This window comes from Diadema antillarum, unplaced genomic scaffold (genome assembly GCF_040938485.1).
Source record: "Diadema antillarum isolate AM-2024a unplaced genomic scaffold, OU_Dant_1.0 seq00000333_RagTag, whole genome shotgun sequence".
Classification (NCBI taxonomy): domain Eukaryota; kingdom Metazoa; phylum Echinodermata; class Echinoidea; order Diadematoida; family Diadematidae; genus Diadema; species Diadema antillarum.
In genome coordinates, this window is record NW_027271349.1 from 338,283 (window position 1) to 363,240 (window position 24,958).

Consider the following 24,958-nt stretch of genomic DNA (forward strand, 5'->3'; position numbering starts at 1 on the left):
CAAGTCTGCAAGTGTGTGTGTGTGTGTGGGGGGGGGGGGGGGGGGGGAGAGCAAAGAGAGAGAAGGGCCATTCTTAATGGAGAAATACAGTCAACCTTGCCCAGAGACTCCAACTCTCCCGTTTTCGACGGGAGATCTCCCGCCAAAAACCCATTTTTGCAAAATCTCCCGTTCTCCCGCTTGAGATTTAATTTCTCCTGCCCTGGCTCTGTGTCTCCCGTTGGAAAGGATTTCTTACTTATTGCTATTGTATGTTGAAAAAAATAAGCCTTAGATAACACCAGAGAGCATCTAGAACCCTAGGAATTTCGCGCTTCGCACACATCAACTTGGAGTCTCCCGTTTGCTAAGGGTTTCAGGCGGGAGAATCTCCAGATCAGAAGGTGCTTTGGGTTGGAGTTTCTGCTTGCCTAAGTTGAATCTATTTGGACTGAAGAAATAGCTTCAACTTAAAGAGAAAATGCGACTTACGAGGGATTAAAATCAATAGAATATGAGAAGAGGACTTGAAAAGACCTTTGACCTAGGCATAAATTCGACTTGTGCGAGGTCAACTTTTTAAAAGCAATATTGACTGTATTGTGATATAAAAACTTGTGATGTTTAACCTTTCCGTTTACATTTGCAACTGAATTCACCACACTTGCAAAAACTGCACGATTTGCCACGGTCATGTTGATGTGCTATTGGCAAGGCAGTCTGCTATCACTGCAATCACGGCTATGATGTACACAACAGCCTGGCTGGTTGGTTGGTTGGCTGCACATTGCAAGCATGGATGCAAAGAGGAATCCAAACGTCACACGGAAGTCACGTGACCAAAATTGCAAGTTTTCTGTCAGGAGTGTTTGCATTTCAAATGACTGCAGCAAACTCTGCTTGGAGACAGAAAAATTGCACTCTGTTGCATGATTGTTTTTTTTTTTTTGTCAACTGGTGTATCATATACTGTATACGCTATATATTTCGCGTGGGTTTTATTTTCGCAAATTTTGCGAGTCGGGAGCTATTCGCGAAATTAACAACACGCGAAAATATTACCTTCCAAAATGAATCCCTTGCCTTGATGATACGAACATTTCAGTACTAGTATACCATGTCACGGCTAATACCGAACAGACCATACTGGCTAAGCTTGTTTACGCACGTCCACGTCTACTTACGAATACTGTAGAGAGCCAATCCATAATCGCAAGGGGACCACTCGTCAGAAATCTAGTGCAATGGACTCAACCACTTCAAAAATGTTGAATTCTAACTTACTAGTTTGCAGAGTTTTGTAAGTTTTTTTTTTTCATGCAGTGTATAACTAGTATCATTCTTATTTGCTAGTAAGTTGAAAATTCACACTTTCTTTGCCACTTCATATTTTCTCTGGTCCCCCAATCGCGAATTTAACCACTCGCGAAAATGTGTGACAGCGGCAATTCGCGAAAATTTATGTACGTGAAAATTATAGCGTATACAGTAGTAGCTTTGGGCACAGCAATTTTCACTGTGATGACTTTTTTTATCATCGGTGTGAATAGCCACCCACAAAGATACTGCAAAAGTTGTTATTTTTGCAAGGATTTAATTCGGACAAATTTTGTGAGTCACTGTTGGGCTGCCAGAAATTTCAAAAACAACACACAAAAACAAATTGCAACCCAGAGAGGCATTAGTGCACTTACGATGGCTTCGGTGTCAAATCGCAAAAACAACATCTTGCGAAAATGTCTCTGACCTCCTCATTCGCGAAAAATATCTGTACATGAAAATAACAGCTTCTGCAGCACTCAATTCTGATTTGGGTGAAAGTCGACACGAAAGCACTCACTGCACACCTCCTCGATCCTGTCTCTACTGTCTTGATCAAACAAAGATTGCATCGCTTGTCGACACAAATCTTCCTCTCGCATCAAACAGCAGAATTGGATCAAGACCATTTTGCCAAGCGATATTATATCCGGGGCACTTTCTCTCCGAGCGCTGCTCATCTTTTTTTTTTCTTCTTCTTTTTGTGCTCCCCTCCCTCTCTCTAGCTAGCAAAGCACACACCCTTGACTTCATGCCAAGGCAACATGGAAACAACTGCATGTGTGTGATGTTATTGAGTAAGTCTATATGCCAAATATCTGATCAGGGAGTTCTATTGCATCATGCCCTGGTACACAGCAGACAATTCCTGCTTCTGTGGATATGTTTATACATGTATCTTCTTTGCAGTAAAGAAAAAAAAAGAAATAAAAAAAAGAAATACATAAATAAACAAATAAAGAAATAATAAAAAAATAAATCACAGAACAAAACAGAGGCACTAATGAAAGTATATGTTTGAGCTGTAAAAAAAAACCCCAACAACAACAGCAACAACACTGGACCTGAACATGCCCCAAACTTACATGTTCATCAGAATTCCCAGTTCAATTAAATTATAGAAATGTTGATAAACTTCAGTCATGAAGGAGGAGGTGGATGTAATGGAGTTGACACACTACGTGTATGAGCCATTTTGACACCGTCAGTAGACCTTCACTATGCGCTGTGATGAACACCTACAGTGTTAAACAGCTTCAGAATGGCCTTCACTTTAGCCAGAGTTCTCTCCTAGGAGCCACTGATGACTGGTTCAGTGTGCATTCTCTTATTTTCGTTGTAAAACATACTGTACAGTTCTGGGGAGCATTTCATGAAGTGTTTTGTCAGACAAATTTGTCAAACAAATTTGCTCTCAGCCAATCAAATGCAAGGATTTCAGTAGCTTATAAGTTTGTCAGAAAAAAAAAAATCTGACAGAATGCTTCATGAAACGCCCCCTCAGCTTTGCCCAAGCCAGTAATAACACAAGCTGAAAGGCACATGCAATGAATGTTTTAAATACTGCATAAGCTGTTATTTTCGCGTACAGATATTTTCGCGAATGAGAAGGTCACACACATTTTTGTGAGATGTTGTTTTCGCGAATTGACATCAACATTATCATAAATGCACTATGGCGACATTTTTGCGCGTTGTTAAATTCACAATCCAACTGTGATTTGCGAAATTCACGAAAATTAACCCCTCGCGAAAATAAGAGCTTATACAGTACTAACTCACTCTCAGTCTGTTTCTGGTACATTCAAGACTCTTTCCCTCTTTATATAAGACGATCTATACACATCTAAAGGTAAAACATAGTTTCCATTATGCCTCCAGAAACTGAAGATTTTTTTTTTTTTGCTCTAAAATGGACACATACAAATGCATAGAATATGTGTGATAACATGATTTCAGTTCGGTAATGTTGACAATTAGAATTATTACTCCAAAAGGTACATGCCGACAGTATTGTAATCTGAGAATACATCTGATTGTCGTTGCTAAGAACAGTCTCATTATAATCAACAAATCGGGCCATAGCATGGGTATCCATCAATCTCCTGCGAGAAAGTGAATCATATGCAGCTTGTCGGGAAATATACAAGTAATTGCTAGGACATGATGAATCATCACGTTACGTTCTACCAGCCAAATACTGAACAGGGAGGGCACTTCAGGAATTAAAAGATGGGTACTCCGATCTATTAGAATCCTTTCACACTTTTGATCTCAAAATACTTCAAAACAACTCATTACAGTGCACTCCATTATAACAAACACAGTTGTAACGATTAAATGGACATGGTGAAGTTCATTGAAACTGCACACATATCAGAAAAATATCTTCAGGTATTTGCCAATTTGAGACAAATATTCTCTTCATTCTAAAATATGTTGCCATTTTAAGATCCAGTTGTAAATCTAGCAATTTAGAACCAAGTACATGTATGATAATTCTTCACCTGAAATAAACACTGGAACAGTACATCTGTAGGCCTACATAGAATATGACCAAAATATGACTTAGTGTAAAATGGAACAGAAATTGTTATTCTAACTCATAAACTACTAGCAACAAATGATATTAAGCATTAAAAAAAAATAGTGTCAAATCATGCAGAATATAATTCCTTAAACTACACATGTGCAGATGGGTTAAAAGGGTAGTCTTCAGATAAAATATGTAGTCATTCATTGCAGAATGTTGACAGAAACCACACAAATACATCTCCATTTTCTGAACACATTTTCTCAAATCTCCACTCATGGATCTCAAATAATATTCAGCATTGGATCTACAAGCTACAGTTGTACATGTACAAAAGTTCCAGAGTACTGTGCCCTTTTGATATTAAACACCTGCACTAATCAGCATTTGAGAAAACTTACACGTAGAAGCTTAATTTTATAACATGCTCCTCTATTTTGTTTTAAATGACATGTATCATTCTTTTTTCTGCCATCTTTGTGACCTTTTCCCCCCTCCAAGTGAGACGATAGCTGCATCTCAGACGTCCACGGAGGAAAATGCTCATTTCCCATGCACTCTTCGCAGCCTGGAATATCAACAGCACACTAATTTCCTCTCCGAATTCCCTCCCTTGTGGAAACCTTCATCCAGTCTGGTTTGCCTCGGCCAGACATAAAAGGTCATCTCCCAGATTTCCAACCGTTTCTCGTTGTTTCTCGCCAAAGCTTGAGTACATTGCACATCTTTCAAATCCAACAAGAAATTTGCATATATTGCCCACTACATGTACACTGTGATTTGTATGCACTTTGTACATTCATTACAAGAAGAGGTGCCAGGGAGGCAAGGGATTCTAATGCAGTTTTCCTCAGTTTGAATACATACAAGTATTTGTATCGCCATGACAACAGGCACATGAAGTGCATATTATACCTACAATAGTACGTTAAAGTTTGGATTTGATCAGTTTGTCATCACTTTAATCCTGTATAATGGATACACGTGAAGATCTTTGCATGATTTCTTCCACATCCTCATTGAGGCAACTTTAATACAAGGAAACCTGGTGAGATATTACAGTATACATAAATACTCAGATATATCCAAATACTTGAATTCATGCTTGAGTTGAAAATAACATGACTGCATAACTTGCCTAAATTTTCATTAGGTTTTGGTAGGAATGACCTTGTATACTGTATTGGTATTGATTTGGCTTTTAAAAAAAAATTGATTCCAATTTTCTTTTTTTTCCTGCAATTCTTGGCATATCCTAAAGCCAATGTACAAAAAATTGACGGCACCAAGTAGAGCCCAGTCACAGATGCACTGTGGGATAGCTTTGGGGGCATGTTGATTCTGGCTGTCTAGTACATGCCTACATGTTCGTTCCACGCAATGTAATCAATGTGTGCATTTCATTTGTTGCTACCCTTTCCCTTGGTTTGTACTTAGCAAAAAAAGACTGTACAGTTTCCAACTTACGCTGATTTCGAATTGCGGTCATTAAAGCAGTGGGTCGTCACTGTAAAACTGCAACGTGCTAATCACATGATGATAAGTGAAGAAATATTTATCATTTATATCATTAATATTTTATATTGCTTACAGCACATATTCGTCGTTTAGAGCAGGTTTTGACAATTTGGTAACAATCATATGTCTCCATGGACAGTAATGCATTATCTATTCAATCTCCTAGCTAATCAATTTTGCCTTTGGCATGAATGCATTATAATTTGTATGTTATATCATGACTGGCTGAAGGAAGCGTAGCTCTGGAGTGGAAAGAGAGGGAAGTTGTATTAAATAAAGCACACAATTCTTCATGATTTCTGCCCATTGTAGCACTTGACATAATGTACAATGTACGTGTACAATATTATTGTAAATGTTTGGTACATGTAGTAGGTCAACATGTAGAAGCAGTGATTACCAGTCATTAAAGGTTCTGCTTACCACTGGGAGCAGTGATTTTAAAAATGTTCGAAGTTATCACATACATGTATGATGCTCATGTGTAGGTCAGTTGTATCACATAACATCCTACCATATAAAATTTTGCAATAAAGCATAAAATGTAAGGAGACATCACTATTTTTCTTACTAAACTGTAACTGTAGACGGTTTAGTCTAGGAGCACTTTTATTATAACTACTATTCACATTTTGTATTTTTTTACACTTAACATTGATACTGGCTGTTTCTATTCCTAACTCACATTTTAGAACTAATTTGAAGCACTAAAGCTAGGTTTTTGTTTCATCTGCACATGGTAAACAATGCATTTAATGCAAATCATGAACATAGCTCAACAGTTTACAATTTTGCTACTAAGCAGTCAACATTCACAGAGAGGAAATGCATGTTTCACGGCTGGGTTGTGGCTATTTGCAGCTCCTCTACACATACACTGTGAATACCTTTTATAACCACATTGTAGCTACATGTACAATGTATCAATTGAATGACAATAACAATATCAAACATGATGATGATGATAATGATAAAGATGATAATGATATCAATTGTTTTCACAATAAAACTGAACATGTATATTTGCATAAAAAAAAGGTGTTGATTTCTTATAAGCATCCCTTTTCATCTAAAAACATCAAACATTTTCAAGTATTTCCTTCTTTAAAGGTAACTGTTTACCTTTGGGAGCAGTGATTTTAAAAATGTTCAAGATATCACATTTAATGCATACACGTAGTATACATGTACACACTGTATGTGTAGGTCAGTTGTATCACAAAACATCCTACAATGTAAAAATTTTGCAATAAAGCCAAAAATATAAGGAGATATCACCATTTTTCGTAACTGTAGACAGTTTAGTCTAGAAACATTTGTATTATACTTATTGTTCACATTTTGTATATTATTTCAACAATACTTCACATTGATTATACTGATTAAACTTTTTACATTGGTTGTTTCTATCCCTAACTCACATTTTAGAACTATTTTGAAGCACTAAAGCTGGGTTTTTGTTTCATCTGCAAATGGTAAATTATGCCTTTAATCAAAAGGATAAACTTTACAGATAAATGATAATGACCCCTACTACTCGAAGAGCAAATAAAACATAAAACATACAAACAGTTTGACTGGAAGCTATCTTACACTGATGTGAAATGAACCATGAAGAGAAAAAAAAACCAACATCAACAGAAAGGTGCTCAATGACAAAAAAATTAACAACATATCAAATGTACATGATAGCAAACCCTTTACTACTACATGTTATTTTGTGCAATATAGCTCAGTCAAAATACATGTACAACATGCAACATTTTCACTGATAAAACTGTAATGCTTGCACAGATTTGTCTGGCAAATCAAAATTTTCATAAGTTTTCCATTTACCTACAGCTGTACATGTAACCATCCCCCTCTATTGAGGCCGGCATTCTAAAAATAGAGCTTCTACGTGTACATGTACGTCCACCAGAGAATAGCATTCACTTCTGCAAGAGTCATATGATAGAACGTTCAATCGCTCAACACATTTTTTTGTCCTTCAGTTAAAGCAACATGCACTACTTGCATTTTTCACATGAAAATAATGCACTAATTTTTTTCCCATACTGTAAATAAACCATACATTTGTACGTGTACATACTGAACAATAAATGTTGATATCACCTTGCAACTTGCCGTGGAGTCAATTCTTACTTGTACATCATATGTACAATGTTGTACCTTGGTGCATATTACCAGGTCAATATTGCTTCTTTGTCATTATTTCTTTTTAGTTTGGAGCTCTCCGTAAACAACATACAGACAGACCGACAAGAAGGGAAGACATCTGAAATCCCATAGAAACTGTTTTCTTGCTGAACATGCATTCATCATGCAGCTTCCAGTTACGATTTGATAAAATCTATTACCAAACACGCTGGCAAACATGACTGAGCACAGCAGTACACGCTGTATATAATGTATTAAAAGCAAGAAATTTTTGCAGCATGAGAGTTTCGCGAATTGGAGTGGACGGCCTTTTTTGCGGCATTAAATTTTTCGTGAATTACATGTACCACCAGCATTCATTGCATTTAGTGTTGACAGGAAATTTCATATACATTTTAACTTTGCTAATCTTGGCTCTCATAAAATTTGCGAAATCAAAATGCACGATAACATTTCTGGTTTACAGTAAGTAGGAGATTTCATTTTCATTCAATCATGTGTTACAAGCACAATGGTCTGCACAAACTGATGAATGCACATCATGTTGGCTAGGTGTGTGTATATATGCAGGGTGCTACATAAGCACTTGCCCGATTACCCGGGACAAGTGAAAATCGAATTCGGGCAAGTGTTTTTGAACAATGAGAACAAATGCTTGTCTGAATTGGGCAAGCAAAAAAGTTTTGAAGACACCGTTTTTTCACTTACACTTTGTATTTCCCCCAACAAACCCACAAAGTTAATCATACAGAAGCCCAACGATAATGGCTGTTTAGTGATGCAACACATCATTTCAGCACCTTTCCAACACTTACATTGTACGTGAAGAAGGCCCCATGCATTTCAACGGCAACACTTGATCAGACCAAGTTTGTTACGCTCTTTATTCAAATGATAGTGTTTTATTAAGCCCTTGACTTATACATGATTTTCTATATTACAGCTGTATTTCCTTATATTTCGGGCAAGTGTTTCACAGCAAATTTGAAAATCTGCTTGCCCGACCGGGCAAGTGGTAAAATAAAGTTATGTAGCACCCTGATATGACTAAAAAACAAACAAACAACAACAAAACCTAGCTACCATATTAAATATTTATTACCTTACAATAGGGAGAAGGCTGAACCAAAACAAGTCTAATGCACACAGGCTATGACCTAATACTGTACAACTGTACATCGGGGATGCACATTACTGTACCACAGTACATGTACAGTGTATTTAATACTGAGCATGTAGTGTGTAGCAAAGTGGAGTATGAAAAAGACATACAAGCTGCATTTCCGGTACATCAAATAAATTTTAATGAGGCACAGGGAGAAGATTTGGATGTATCTGAAATGAGGCTTTGCCATCGATATTATTGAAATGACCTTGGCTGACAGCACAGACAAGCAAGTAGGCAATCTTCTGTCCTGCGTACTATTGACACTTTGCATGCAACATTGCTGTACATGTACAGAGAGAGAGAGAGAGTAGGGTGTACTGGGCATGAGTGTGTGGATGAGAGGGGCATTGATAAACCCAGAAGCATGCCCAGTGGTGGCCCTCAAAACAAGAATGCATTAACCTTTTGGATCATGGGGTTTCCTCCGAGGACCTGTCTGTCCTTCATGGTCACTGTTGATGTACAGTGGCGCTAGATCATGTAATACCAAGTTATCTCATAAACACAATGTCACCTCCCCTTCACAACGGGCTGCTGTATAAAATAATACTGTCAAGATGACCTTGGCCCACATTAGACAAGTATCACACATGCAGTATTAATTATGAATAGGCCTATCCATAAGCTCTTATCTGAACAGTGATATTATGCATTTAAAATATACGACTTTATGTGTAAGTTCACACAATATATATATTCATCTATTTCATACTACTTTTGTCAAAAAATACAGTAAATAAGAATCAAAGCAGTTTAATAGTAAAGCAAACATAAAATTAAACTGCAATATGAATCAAGGAGATTCAAGAGAATGGAGTCACAACCGTCTTATTTCCTTTACTAGATGTTCGATGCCACCGCTAAAAAATATTTCAAGCACGTGCCAAACAGGATCTGCCACGCAGATAGTAAGACAATTGACTCATGTCTCATTGCGTAATCACCAGCCACTTTCTAAGGAAGATATGTCTTTATGTCTTTGTGATGGTAATTACTTTTCGCTATCCCTTCTTACAGTATAAAAGATAGGTGGCACATACGCGAGGATACGTGCGAATAGAAATTGCGCAAAAAAACATGCTGAAATAAAGATTAAAATTACTCGACTGGGCATTCTCGGGCACTAATCTGAGATATCTATCAATAAAGAATCATACTTGAAGATTATTCCATGTTAGTTTTATTTGTCAGAATTAAAGGGGATGGCTAGTAATTGATCAGAGGGAATCAGTGGGAATGCTGGGGGATGATTGTTCCAATTCTTGTGGGATTCATTTAAGACTAATAAGAGTACATTATATATCTATTGTTGTGTGAAAATTATTTGCTCCAGAACGGTCTCATATTCCAGTTATGTGCAGTTTAATGCCCCGTCACTGTACAGGCATGCTAACCTGGAAACATTAAACTGCACATTACTTGAATATGAGACCATTCTGAAGCAAATAATTTTCACACAACAATAGATATAAAATGTACTCTTAAATGAATCCCACAAGGATTGGAACAATCATCCCCCAGCATTCCCACCAATTCCCACTGATCACTTTACTAGCCATCCCCTTTAAGTGGAAAAGTGATAAAACCGGCCACTGGCATTCAATGCATCAAATCATAGGCCCATAGTGTAGGCAAGAACTTTTACACACATTTTAAAGAGATAGAATAGTTTTGGCTTAAGTGGGGATAACATTGTAGATTTTAACTTTCTCGGCAAGATAATTAGAAACCACTTATGAAATATTAAAGAGCATACAATTCCAAGAGAAATTCAAAGTTTATTTCATGAAAATCTGTTTTAAAATGCCTAAGATATCCCAAAACAAAATGTCCTAAAAAAAGGTGGGAACCACCTCTTATACAATGTAGGTCTACATTGTTTTACTTTATTTTTGGATATCTCAGCCATTTCAAAACTGATTTTCATCAAATAAATCTTGAATTCTGTTCAGAATTGTATGCTCATTAATATTTTCAAGGTGGTTTCTAATATCTTACAAAAAAAAAGTCAAAATCTGAATCCTCATCTCAACTAAAATCCCTTTAATTTTGTGAATCTTGGCTATCCAAAAATTCACAAAATTAAAATGCATACGAATATTTCTAGTTTTACAAAACATGTATTGAATCATTTTATGCAGAGTACATTTAAAAGTGGATATAATGCATATTTACAAAAGAAATTAAATATCAGTGTTTTTATTTCTAAAGAATGGGAGCAAATTGGCTTCGACAGATTCAAAGCTAGCCAATAGGAATACTGATCACTGATAAAATCATAAGGAAGTTACAGATGATCAATTTTGAAAAGCAGTAGCATGTTTTGAGAGCAAATGTGATCTGTTCCCCTACAAAGTAAAGCATCATTCCCCCTGTGCACACAGCTCTGCTCTATTTGTAGTTTACGTGGAAAACTGCATGCCAAAAACATGTACTGTAAAAGTGGAAATTTTCGCGCATTTCGCGCAACCAGAAACTAGTGCGAAAATAAAAGCACGCAAATATTTTTACTTGCCATATGTTCCTGTGCGTGATGTCTTGATTCCGCGGAATTACAAACATGCGAAACTCTTCTTACCCGGCCAAGCGCGAAAAATTAGTCGCGCAAAAATATACTATCCACTTTTACAGTATTCCAAACAAGAACAGAAGAATAAAGAACCACATACAGGTGTACTTGTATCATGCAAATGAAACAAGATAACACTGTCTTTTACAGAAATACAGTTTATAAAAATGGCTGTAGATGTATGACATTTGCAGTAAGATAATTCCAAACACAAATTATGTTTGTGAAGAGCACTAGATGTGCACAGAATAAAAAAAAGAGAGAGAGAACATATTACTGTTTAGAATGAAATACTGCATTCCAATTCCCATAAAAAAAAAAAAAAGATCCATTTACATGATCTCAAGGCTTTAAACATAAATCAATGACTATATCTGCACTGCATTTTTTATAGCTAGCATGTTTCAAGGTCACTGAGGAAACTGAATTTTAATGATGAAATTTGTTTTCCGTAGATTTCTCGGTACTGTGTGTCGAATATGACAAGAACTCACATGATACACACTTGAATGTGCAATGTTCTATTTTGATGTACAGTGTAGACATTGTATGTCACTTATTTCTTTCTGAGTATTTACTGTATGAGCTGACTTCTCTATACAGCAGTTAGTGTACAAGCACTTTTAACACATTGTCATACTGCAAGGATTTTTGCAGACATTCCAATACCCCCCCCCATAAAAAGGGAAATGTTCACATTACATTGTATGTATTGGCTTATGCATATTTAGCATTTATGCTAGTGCATAGTCCAATTGGACTCCCATCTATAAAATGCAGTATGTGTGCATAGTGAATGCACAGTTGTACACTGAGGACATTCTACATGGTAGGCCTACACGTATAAAATTTGTGGCTTCATAAAATTCCTATTTGCAATACTCTACTTCAAGGAAATTTATTTTTATACTCGTATGCAGAATAAGGCTCATATTCTGCCTCCTCAATGTAAAATTCTTGAACAACATTTGGGAGTTGTGCAAAACTACTGATGCATTTGACATTCACACTGTTGCCCATCTTGGCACCCTCTGCACTGCTTACTGTGTACAACTACTGTATGTGCCAATCTGCAGTTGCATGAAAATTGTTACACAAGAATGTCTGCCCTCAATATGTACGCACTTTGACCTTTAGACAATGTGGCATAAAGGGGGTATTCCCCAAAGGAAAACTGGAAACAGCTCACTCTTGCTGCATAATGAGTTACACATAAAACTGTAAGGGTCTTATTACTGTACAAGCATGTATAACCACACAATAGCTGCAGGTACCGGTATTACATTTCCACAGGACTATCAACCCTGCTAATTGAAATACAAATGTAATGCTTTGCAAATGGGCTGTCATATTTGGGATAGCAATAGAAGAAATTAAGGAACCAATAAATACTGAATGAAAAAAAAAAATTAAGGATCAGAGTTCAGTTGAGAGAATCAACAGTTGGTTTTTTCTTCGTCCATTTTTATACCACAGTATCATCCATTGCAAAGTTCTGCTGTAATGAGAAGTCAAAGAATGATTCTTTTCAGTTCAACAAACACCATTTCCAAACAGATGCAGCAGTCTACAATCTTATGTACAAATACAATCTTGGCAAATACAGAACCTTTGTATGAACTTGAATATATGGACATAAAGTATCTCAAATAAACATATGAATCACTGAAGAAAAGACAAAATTTCATCAATTCTGACAAGTACATGTAGGCCTATTGTTTACCATGGTATACTGGAGTGTGACTTGTAGATCTATGTTCTCAACATATCTCATTAACATCATAATGTATACAAGCAAACTAACAACATACTGTTATATCAATGGAACATCAACAAAAAATGTTTATAAAAGACAGAAAACTTTTAAAAATAATATGTACAATGTATTACATGAATTCTTAATTCTGCACAAGGTGAATTCATACCAATAATCGTTCTTCACCTTAGAAATGGAAAAAAAAAAATTTAGGAAACAGCGGGACTAATGTACATATTGTACATACAGTGGACTTCCGTTATCAAGAAGTCCTCGGGAGCGGCAGCTTTATTTTTTCGTTATATTGGAATTTCGGTATATATGTAACTGAACAAATAAACAATAAAGAACAAAGAATGGATATTTTTGCAGCCTGAATTTTTACTTCGCTGTAAACGGAATTTTGTCATAACAGGAGTGCACTGTACAGTACATGTACACTGTAGGCCTACACTACGAAGGGATAACAATGATAGTGCCTCTGATTCCAAAACACAGACAGACTACCAGCAACATAAATACGATACATAGGATAAATTCACACTTTGCTGTTCAAGTGGTAGCTCGTAAGATTTGGAGAAAATGAGTAAAATGTTAGAAATCATGGAATCCAGCATACATGTAGGCCCCTACCAGGAATATTTTTTAACAATGCAAACCTCCCTATACCAGTAAAAATTGAATGATCTCTAGTTCTCATACAGATAAACTTTAGACGTAGCTGTAGTTCATTAAATCCTGTCTAATTCATATAAAATGAGTAGGGCTTAAATCCCCAGTCTTTGTTTCTGGGCCATTTTCATCATGTTAACTGTGCTCAACACCTGTGCCTGTATGTGTAATACATACAGTACAAATTGTTTTTGCGCTTCAAACATTCAACTCATCATATAGTGTACACTATGTACATGTAGTAGAGAGCTGGTTATTAGCTGTAATACCACACTATCCGAACATGAAGTGAGTTATGGATTTTTTAAGGCGAAATCACATGTGCCTTCCAAATGGCTTATTACAATCATCTTCCACAAAGTGTATAATCAATGTATTTTGAAGGAAGCAAAAGCTCTAAACAATAAACTTGCTCCACCATAATTAATACAGTTGACCTTGGTGACATAACAGCTGACCCACACTTTTTTTTTTTTTTTGCATTATACCCATGTACTTTTCACTGGAAGTTTTGACCAAAGTGCTTATATTATAGCACCATTTTAACATCCCTTCAAAAAGCACAAACACACACACACACACACACACACACGCCAACCAATTATAGAAAACTAAAGCTTTCACTATCAACCCACGCACATGCAAATGAGTTTCACCCTGAAATGATTTGGAGAGCTTCAAGGACGCCTACTGTAAGAACACTCTTGGCTTCCTAAGGTATTTCAACTAATATTTACTGTCAAACCAGGAATATATGCATCAAAGCACTTTAAAGGGACCACATAGATATTGGTTGAGACCTAACTTCAGGTTTCTAACATTTTTGGTGAGATCATGAGAAACCACCGTAAGAGCATGTCATTTCAAGAGGAATTCAATGTTTATTTGATGAAAATTGGTTTTGAAATGGCCGAGATATCCAAAACAAAGCAATCCTAATAAAAGGTGGGACCCACCTTTTATTACGATCACTTTTTTTTACTTTGCTTTTAAATGTTTCAGCCATTCCGAAACCGATTTTCATCAATAAACTTTGGATTCCTCTTAGAATGGTATGTTCTGTACTATTTCATAAGTGGTTTCTTGGTATCTTGCAAAAAGTTAAAAGCTCAATCTTCATCTCTACCAATACTATACCATCCCTTTAACTTTTGATGTACAAGATAAAGTAATTGGCTCAATCTCACACTTTCATAAGCCCATATTGGACTACATTATACATACAATGTACAGAGACTTCAACTCTCCCGCTTTCGACGGGAGATCTCCCGCCGAAAACCCATTTTCAGAAAATCTCCCGTTCTCCCGCTTGATATCTAATTTCTCCCGCCCTGGCTCTGTGTCTCCCGCTTGTATGGTTTTGTAGATGCCAGTCAATTTCATAATACACATGCATGTATCGCATCTGCACATGATATATAAAATGAAGTTTTATTAAGCCAAAATATATGATTTGATTCATTGAATTATTACTTACTTAGTGCCATCGCATGTTGAAAATAAGCCTGAGATAGCACGAGAGAGCATCTACATTTGTATAGAACCCTATAACCCAAGGGACTTTGCGCACATCACGTTGGAGTCTCCCGTTTGCAAGGGGTGCAGGCGGGAGAATCTCCAGATCAGAAGGTGCTTGGGGTTGGAGTCTCTGAATGTAAATACACAACAGTGTACATGTTGTACATGTACATACAGGTATACTGTGCTCCTGATAACATGGCAAGTGACTCCTGGTTTGTCTGTTTGTTTGTTTGTTTGTTTTTTGTACCAAGTCTGTATCAGGGGAGTGTGGCAGCGGTAATTACATACCACGTACATTGTACAACCAGTTAAATGAGATTAGGTGAGACAAACCATCCATACAATTCAGCACCAGCACTCTGTGCGAATTATATGATTTAATGCAATTCCAATGACCTTGGGGCCCATTCAGTATAGCGATGTACAATGTATGGGTTGATTACGGTATGTATTCCCATTACAACTGGATGCCTGCAATCAGATTGTACATAACTCCAATTTCAGGGGAATATATTTCAATCAGCTTACTGAAATATACTCTTTATTATCGTCATTATCTTCACCAAGTCCAAACAATGTAAAATGGGTTTGTCTTGGAATACGCACATACAAAGATTCCAACACTGTCACTCTCATGCCCTGAGCACTAAACTGACACATTAGTATCTAATTTCTTCTCTCATGCTGATCTCCGAAAATAAATTGCCTGTTTAGATAAACACGAGTACCTGATTATAGCCAGAGCTTTGTGTCTTTGCAAGTTGAACAGGGTTTTAATTTTGATACTTTATACTTTATTATTTACTATATAGACTTTTGATAATTAATCTTTGCACAGTTCTTACTCAGATAAATAAAATCCTATAAAACATTTAAAAATGAGTTTTTACATTTATTTTTATGCAAATATACAGAGTTCTAAAACAAGGCAGTGCTTCCAGCATTTTGTACTGCAAATGCAGAACCTAAATTACTACTATATGTATGTAAATATACAAATACATGAACACTGTATGTTGATCCTCCCTGATCCCCCTAAAAGGGATGGTATAATTTTGGTTGAGATGGGGCTCCAAGTTTTCAACTCTTTTTATGTGAGATAATGAGAAACCTCTAATGAATTACTGAAGAGCATATAATTCTAAGAGGAATTTTAAGTTTATTTGACAAGAATTGGTTTTGAAATGGCTGAGATATATTTAAAAAAAAAACACACCACATAGTTCCTAATAAGAGGTGGGACCCAACTTTTATTAGGATGGGACCACTTTGTTTTGGATATCTGAATCTCAGCCATTTCAAAAACATAAAATTTATATTATGCCCACTTGTTCATTACTGGCTGGGTAACTGCAACCAGCTCGAATGAACATGACGCGTTCAGGCTGTGGATATAAGCATTTAGTATGTATCTTTTAAGTAGTGGTATTTCAACATGAAATTAAGCTTTAAAAACTGAATTATTTTCAATTTGAATACGAATAGATTTAGGTCAACTCAACTAAATATTAAGAGCTAATGAGGTACTGTATACGCTGTTATTTTCGCATACAGATATTTTCGCGAATGACGAGGTCACAAACGTTTTCGCGAGATGTTGTTTTCGCGAATCGACGCCGACGCTTACACGTACATTAATGCTCTATTAACACAGCGCATGGAGTCATTTTCGCGTGTTGTTAAATTCGCGATCCAACTGTGATCCAACAATGATATAATCACAGGCTGAAATCACATGGAATTGGTACATGTACCATGCCCTGAAACCTTTACCCACCAGGCCCCATTGGGTTTTGCTCTTACATGTAGTGAGTTTAATGTATAGCCAGGGCTCAACACTAACGGTGGCCTGGTGGCCCGGGGCCACCAAAAACGCACATCGGGCTACCAAAATTTCAGAAATGAAGAATTTGGCGGCCTGATCGGGCCACCAAAAAAGGTCGGATGTTTGCCTTTGGGCCACCAAAAATAACAGTTAGTGTGGAGCCCTGGTATAGGGATGTGCCAACAAGTGCGTTGGACATTCTGTGTCATATTTAATGTATGCTCATTTCAACTTCCACCTCCAAGAAGTGGGAAAGATATTATTAAAGGTCCTGTTTACCTTTGGGAACAGTAATTTAAAAAATTTTTCAAGATATGACATTTAATGCATAAGTGTAGGTCTGTTGTACCACAAAACCTCCTATCATATACTTTTTTCGTGATAAAGCCTGAAATATAAGGAAATATCTGTATATTTCTCTATAAACCGCAACTGTAGACGGTTTAATTTGGAAACATTTTTATCATAACTATTGGTCACATTTTGTCTATCTAAGATCAATACTTAACATCAATTTTACCGATTCACAATTTTACAGTGGTTGTTTCTATCCCTAACTCACATTTTAGAACTATTTTAAAGCATGAATGCTGGGTTTTTGTTTCATCTGCAAATGGTAAATTATGCCTGGAATGTAAACTCATTTCAACTTCCACCTTCAAGAAATGGGAAAGAGTATTATTATTATTATTAACCTCTGCCAAAACGTCCAGTGTTCCTTGTTAGTTTTAAGCAAGTATGAAGAGGTAATGTGATGGCACTATGCAACTCTGCACAAACCACTGCACTGACGAGCTCATGTAGTTACATGTACAATGTATGCATTAGTATGAAATGACACATCCCTCATCAAACCCCAGATAGTAAATGGGTTATGATTGTGCTGCCGAGCGAGCCACATGGTGACTCAGAATTTTACACATTGAGCAAGCAGAATTGAACTGACATGCACTTTTTCAGGTTGATTTTTTTTCCTTAAAGGACAAGTTCACCTTCATATACATAAGGATTGAGAGAATGCAACAATATTAGTAGAACACATCAGTGAAAGTTTGAGGAAAATTGGACAATCCGTTCAAAAGTTACGAATATTTTAAGTATCTGCGCAGTCACTGCTGGAAGAGAAGACTACTACAGTGTCTGATGTCACATGCGTACAACTACCTAAGGAAAATAAAAAGAGAATTTCACAAAACTTTACTTTTTGAATAAAGTGCACATTTTTTCGACTTGCTACTGACGTATGTTAAGGGTAATATTATTCCCCCTGCCTTCTGAAAGAGAGAAGTCGAGTGTTCTTTTGTTATGCGAGAAAAATGGAAATATGTTGAACTTTCTTTATTCTTTCTTTATATCGTTGTACTCATGTGACATCACAAGCTATAGTAGTCTTTTCATCCAGCCGTGACTAAGCAGAAACTTCAAAAATTCATAACTTTTCAACGGATTGTCCGATTTTGCTCAAACTCTCACTGATGTGTTCTACTAATATTGCTGCATTCACTCAACCCACATGTCTATGAAGGTGAACTTGTCCTTTAAATTCACAGCATCACCAATACCAACTCAAAATACTTACGATTTAGTGTAGCAGGGTGCTACATAAGCACTTGCCCGATTGCCCTGGGCAAGTAAAAATCAAAGTCAGCAAGTGTTTTTGGAACAATGAGAAAAAAAAGGCTTGCCTGAATTGGGCAAGTAAAATGTTTTGAAGCCACCTTTACTTCCCAACTCTTACGTGATGAAGTCTTAATGCAATCCAACACCAACACTCTATCGAACTAAGTTTGTCACTCCGCACATGTGCTGTTTATTCAAATGATTGTGCTTTATTAAGCCTTTGACTTTACAAGTGATTTTTTTATATAAGTTTTTTTTTTTATATCTTTGGACTTTCTTTTTGGGCAAGTAAAATTAGTGTTTGGGCAAGTGTTCTGCAACAATTTGAAAATCTGCTTGCCCGACCTGGCAAATGGTAAAGAATAGTTATGTAGCACCCTGGTGTAGTATGACCATTTATGGTACGGTATATCTTTTTTATCTTTCCCTGCTGACCTATGGCAGCTTAAAGCTTCATTAATGGTGTCCACATTCTGCCCTTGGAACAAAATCAAGCAAACATCAGCTAATACTTGACTCACTTTATCAAGCCATCCACATGACACACAAGCTTGAAGCAAATACAAAATTTGGCAGACAAGATCTCACATTTAACATTTGACTTGACTTCTCCACTCGGGTTAATCCTTGCTACACTTTGCCACTTGCATTCTTAACTTGGTATAGTGAGGTGCCCGCACCTCGTCAGGGGCCCTAATACCGTCACCCTGCGTAAAACTGCAACAAGCGCACTGAACAAAAATGTACGCCAAAGACTGTGTTCAGCACGCTTGAAACTTCGCATGGTTACCACAACCAAGCAAACTGAGCTGAAAACCGAACAATTTTTCGTGAAAATCTTAAATTTATGTTAGGAATACGTGTTATAAGTATTATCAAGGTCACCCGCACACGTCTTTTATACATGTGCTTTGTCTATGGGAGCATCACGGTCACCGGCACGCTCCTTTTATGTGCTTTGTCTATGGGAGCATCACCGTTACCCGCACACGTCTTTTATTTGCTTTGTCTATGGGAGTGCAGGGTGATGAGCTGCGGGCCCCTTCCTTAGCACACAACTATTCCGCATCGTTCGCGTTTGACGACGATAGCTGCAAATTTCCGGTATCGATCAGTGAACTTGTGGTTCTATTGGAATCTTCAGCATTTTTCCTGTATACAACTTTTAGATGTGAGTGGGCTTTCATAGAATATCAGTGACGAAATGTGATTAAAAAATGCATAAACTTTAACTATGACGAGGTGCGGGTCACTCAACTACACCATATGTATAGCATTGAAACATCTGACAGGAGGGAAAGGAAGGGATGTCCCTTGGAGCAGCTACACAACAAAACAAATTTCTACGTTCTACATAAAATTTTTACATTTTACTCACACAAAATTAATTTCTTGAACTTAAATTTGGTATTAAAATCTACGGCAAGCCAACACGCAATGTCCACGGGGCAAAATTTGCATTTTTTACTGCAAAACCCTGTCTACCACTACACTTACTCAAAGTGCTCGTAGCAAGCATGGTGTGTGTGCACATCACCTTTGATTGTGTGCTACAATTGTTTGTGTGTGCATTGCTTGAGTGTTATGCCACACTGCCAATAGCCTGACTTTCCTTTTTTGGCAGCGATTTTCATCCGGGTAACTTCTGCCTTTACAAAGCGGATAACAGTGCAGAGAGAAGAGATCTACAGTGTGCAGACAAAGCAATAAATCATTGTTTTGGGTAAGTTGTAAATTGTGAAAGTCTATTTAAATCGATAACACCAAAATAAAGCACATATGAATCAAGATCAGATTTATGTAAGTCTGAGCTCCCAATTGTATGCAATTAATTCTTGCCCGTGGCAGCCCTGTTTTCTATGTCATAATTTAGGTCTATTTGTCCATTTGTGCTTCACTGCTAGTATGTTATCTTATTCTTTGTTATGCTGAATAATATTTGCTTTGCATTTGTCTCTGTACACATATCTGAAATGCTGAATAAATACCTTAATAACAATAATCATCATCATCATCATCATCATCATTCAAAATCCACTTAAGTCGCATCACGGTTACGATAGTCAAGAGTCCCTAGGTATTTCCATGGTGATTGGTACGACAGTCCTGTCATGACTTATGTGCAGCAACAGTAAAAGGGCCGTGAGCCAGAGCAAAGGGTACTGTACTAGTCCCTGAATTTTTTGTTTTAAAGCTTTACTTAAATGCAATTTGAATACAACAAAATATAGAGGCAGATCCTAAGCTTTAAACAAGCCATACATCATGTCACAGCTCCTCTTCCTTCAAGAGATGTAAAGTTTTATTAACATAGTATTCGTTGACAACTTTGCATGATAGCGCGTATGGATTGGCAAAACTGTGAATTATAGTGTGATTCTGTACACATATTGCACAGTGAACATGACATGCACTATGCACCACTCGTCAAGGTGGGGCCGTGCATCAACACAGCACCACAGAACATAGACAGTATTCTGTGGCTTTTACGGCAAGAGATTTTGCACAAAATATCACCTTTTCTTTTCCGCTTGATGAATATAAAATTGATGGTTTTCACGTTAAAAAGCATAAAAATATGATCTTACATTCTTAGGTACAGGTGTAGGTTAAAAAGAAGAAGAAACCAGATAAAAATCCAAAATGACACAAAATACAGACTGAAATTTTGACTGGCTGCCGGTATGTAATTTACCCTAAATTTCTATCGAGATGGTATGCATGTTTGGTGCCACCTTGAAGCTACTAATCGTCCCCTTACTCAATAGTTTTAAAATCGATATCTTATCATTTAGGCATCGGTGGAGGCACTACTGCTACAAACAAACCAATTTCGCTACATTTGTCACCCCATTTCCTTGTCACAAAAACCCATAAGTGACTTTCCAATCGAACAAATAGCTCAACAGTGCCCCCAAGCAGATATGAAGAAAGAACTGAGTGTACAACACCCTACCCTTATGCACTTGTCAATGTAATGACGCACCCCACTACCCCCGGACATGGGTGCGTCATGGTCATTTTTTGACTGACCACACAGGGTTTTTGACGCACCCCCACAGTCACTTTTTGACGGACCACACAGGGTTTTTGACGAACACCACAGTCACTTTTTTGACGGACAACACGGGGTTTTTGACGAACACCTAGGTCACTTTCTTGACGGACATCCTCGGTACATTTGACGCACCCTGTAAATACTGAAAGGATTTTTGCATACGCTTTATTCACGCAATTTCATTTTCTTTCGGTTCGTAAACACAATTTGTCAAAGTTTCGGCAAGTTTCCCTTACCCTGGCCCTGTAAGCACCGTACCGTCATTCACCGTACATCACTCTGCTGCTACGATATTCCGAATGTATGTGCATGCAATCCATAGTCACCTGGCCATGACTTGTCTGCAGATGCGCTGTACTGTATGTGCGCGGCCATTTCTAGTCCGGTTGAATGCAACACATGGACGATGTACGTTCGATGAGGAATAACGAGCACGCTGCTCACTTGCGAATTGCACAGCGTTAGCGAGCGAGTCGCGCACCACTAACACTCGACTTGCCTGCTACTATACTGCAGGTACGCGCAGTACGCACCACGCAACGGTATACCAAAGATCGTATACGGAATTCCGTATACGATCTTTGATTTTACTATTTAGTACTGTGAGGTTGAAATCGTTATATCGCTAAACAGTCCGTCTGGATTGAGATTGAGTATGCGTGATTTCATGAGTTTGTTGGAAAGAAAATGTGAGGAGAAAGGGTGGCTTTTAAATCATTTGCTTGCTAGATTCGGGCAAGCATTTTTCCCTCCTAGGCCTACTCCAAAACGCTTCCCGACTTTGATTTTCACTTGCCGCGGGAAAGCGCTCACTGTAAATTCACTCGCGGTACGTACGTGTATCCGGTACTGGTAGCGTGCAAAAATGCGGGCAGTTTTCCATAGCCAAGTGCATACCATGACGCACCCCTCGGTTCAGAATAATGCGTGTATATACTGTTATTTTCCATAGCCAAGTGACGTACCATGACGCACCCCTCGGTCAAAAATTTGACGACAATGATGGGATTTTGACGCACCTCTCGGTCAAAAATTTGACGGACATAGCTGGTAAAATGACGCACACCTGGGTCACAAATTTGACGGACCAAACGAGGAAATGACGCACCCATGTCCGGGGGTAGTGGGGTGAGTCATTACATTGACAAGTGCATTATGTATGAATAATTTTCAATAAGTTCACGCATGTTCAGTTTCACTTGTTTAACTGCTGTTAGAGGTTTGCCTTTACCTATTCGAGAAAAGAGCGAGAGCTCGAGAGAGAGAGAGAAGAAAAGGGACAAACACTAAACAGTTCAGCACATCGGTTCCATAAGCTAGCCCCCAGCCCAGTCCAGCAATGACTGTTGACCCCAGCCCAGGCCCATAAATGGAGACTTGAGTAATCAGTGATCAGCAGACTGAACTGAGTAACAACACAGACAGTGAGGGAAGGGATTTGATATCTTCACCATCATCATCACATAGAGGTCTAGAAACTAAACCTGTACATAAATTTACTAGAATGTCGGTCCATACCCTAGCTAGTGCTCTACTTCTCACAGCAAATACTAGTCTATATGCTTTGTATCTTCTCCATTGGACATAACCGGAACACGGATTTCCATACCATCGACGGCTGACAAGACGTAGAGACGAGGGCAAATAGGAGTGGACAACGAAGTTCGGTTCGGATCATACACACACTCATTCAATACAAACCCAAAATGGCGACTTTCATCTATCACAGATGCTGATCTCGGCCCACAGACAAACCTAGTTTATGTCATTAAGAAATTATTTCATGATATGAGGTCTTCAGAAAAATGATCTTACACTCTCCCTTAACATCATAAATGATATATCTTACCTTTTATTGCTGCAAGCGGAGTGCTAAATGTTGATAAGCAGCGACTGACAGTATCCTTCTTCTCTATTCTCCGCAGGACCTGCGAGCGAATTAATGTCATGACGTCATGTATCTTATTTCGAGCAACCCCGAGGATGGGAGGATTTCAACTGAGGGCGCCATATAACTGTGTATTTACCAGTGCTTATTTTAGTCAAAGCCATTGATCATTATCGACGTATTCATAAGATCATTGTTGTTATGATAAAATCGAGGGTACAACTCAGGTATTAGACAAGTGCCCTGTTCAAAATGAGTACTGGTTAGGGCAATAGACTGAGAATCCTGTTGGGAATAGAAGAACAGATTTATAGAATTCCCACTATTCATGGCTGCATTCCCAGGGAATAATTATGATCATAAACCCATTGTATAATTTTAATATAGTGTATAGTATAACGAGAGGTAAAACATTATTTTTAGTTGATGTAGGGGGGGGGGGGGGGGTTGGGGTTCAGTTTTATTCAATGCAGTTTTATTCAAATCTTTAGACAATTGTATGGTGCTAACAGGGTGTTGCTATCGTTGTCAGGGATCAAATATATTGACAGATTAATTATGATATAGATAAATTGACAAATTTCAGTTACTAGTAATACATAATCTTTTTAAAATCTCCACATTATCTTATTTTCAATTATGAACATTCTTGCCGAGACACCTCGATTGCTCTGATTCATATAAACTTAAGGTAGATCACGCAATCAAACACAAGAAAATAGTTTTAATGAACGCATCATTGAATAAAACAAAAAGAAGAAGTAAAGATTAGAATCAGAAACTTAAAAGGTCTGTCGCATGGATTTTGAGCAACTCGAATAGATCCTTATGAAAACCTCGACAATTGTACATTTATAATATACCCACCCCTGCCTTCAAAGTGGGGAAAATGAGGTAAGTAAAGTGATATTTAGAAAAACGTTAGAAAGATTCGGATAAGGATAAGATAATTCTCTGCTTCTGATATCAAACTGACATGGCAGCTTTGCTTGAAAAAGGTAAGACCCTCTCATGAATTAAAATAATAAACGACTTTTTTCTTTCGCAATTTGACTCACTGACCTGCTTTCACGGTCTCTAGGTCTATGACGTCGATAAGCCAAGTTATTTTCATGGATGTACGACAACGTATACGGAAATATATGAACAATAAAAGGAAATGAATAAAACAAATAAATCAAACAATCCAAAGGATTCTTTACTCCGGGCACGTTGGTTTGTTAGCAAATTCCCTAAAAAAAGCATAATAGATGTAATGATTATTCAAGTAATCCTTGTATGGGCCTAAATGGCGCCTGCCATCACATCAAACTGACAGCCAAAGCCTTGAATTTGGAATAATGATTAATAAGTTTGATAAAACAAAATAAT

The 24,958-nt window shown here is 37.5% G+C and overlaps 1 protein-coding gene across 1 annotated transcript in view; it reads right to left on the bottom strand.

Moving 5' to 3' along the window:
- The window catches only part of LOC139730769 (ubiquitin carboxyl-terminal hydrolase 9X-like), an 83,323-nt gene extending 59,699 nt beyond the window's left edge, over positions 1–23,624 (bottom strand). The window contains exon 1 of the mRNA XM_071641630.1: positions 23,549–23,624. The gene's annotated coding sequence lies outside the window, so the exon portion shown is untranslated. The remainder of the gene's footprint in view (positions 1–23,548) is intronic.
- Positions 23,625–24,958: the final 1,334 nt, after the last annotated feature.